The sequence below is a fragment of the Melanostigma gelatinosum genome (genome assembly GCF_949748355.1).
Source record: "Melanostigma gelatinosum genome assembly, chromosome: 24".
NCBI classification, from domain to species: Eukaryota; Metazoa; Chordata; class Actinopteri; order Perciformes; family Zoarcidae; genus Melanostigma; species Melanostigma gelatinosum.
This window is the reverse complement of record NC_136657.1, coordinates 9247555-9248663: the sequence shown is the minus strand read 5'-3', so window position 1 is coordinate 9248663 and position 1109 is coordinate 9247555.

Genomic DNA, 1109 nt, shown 5'->3' with positions numbered 1-1109 from the left:
AAGTCAAATACTGACCTAAATATTGTGTGAAAATGTAACTTTTTACCAAAAAACACTCTGACTGACGCTAAACCTAAAACCTGTCCTCACTTTCGAGTCGAGCTCTCACTCTAAAGGTATACAACTCAAAATTGGACCTCACAAAGATAGAAGTACAAGATCACACACACACACACTGTTACACCTTTCCCCTTATCCCACCGCTATATGTCTGTGTGTGTGTGTCTGTGTGTGTGTGTGTGTGTTTCCTCTCACCTTATGTCAACCGGTCACGCTGTATCTCCACACTGCCGCGATGACCTTTGACCTGTCTGATGAGGTCCACCGTGACGGTGTTGTGTAAACATCAGGTTGAATCACCGGAAGGCGAGAAGGACAGATGCTCTCCTCCCCCCCCGCCCTGCAGGCTGACACATGGCGTGTTTGCAGCTGCACACTGAAGGTGATCTGCCGGTTGTCTTGCGGTCTGCAGGGCGTAATCAGCCCGACCCACCGGCCCGCTGTCAATGCCCCGTGCTTATCGCCACATTGCAGCGTATTAAGCCGACCACAGGCCTTTTTCACACTGCGGCCTTCTCACGTTGACGTGCGTGGCGCCGGTTGGTGCGTGTGTGTGTGTGTTTCTAGCGTCTGACACACTTGTTTTGGTCTCTGTCGGTGGAAATCTATTTGGAACTTTCATTTTCTGTCTGAAAGCATGTCGAGAATAAACCGCAGCTTTCGCTCGGTCTCAACAGCCTTGAGACGGTTCTCGTCTGGAGTGCTGATGTAAGTCCTACTCTTACGCACAGTAGATGCTGTTCCCTTTTAAAGAGGCTCAACTCTTAATTGTGAATATTTTGCCACATTTTCTGTGAGTTCAGATATTACAAATCTTGCATAATATTTTACGTAATGTCTGAAAACCACATATGGTTATATGTTAATGTATTCCCTGTGAAAAGCTGTTTCACTGTAATATTAGATGTGAATTATTATTAGGTGTGATTTTAGCAACCCAGTCACAAGAAAGAAATGTTGACGTTGTATGTTTGTGCAAACCGCGAGATACATTGAATGTTGAAATATGTTATTAAATAGATATTACACAGATATATTGGTACTCACCT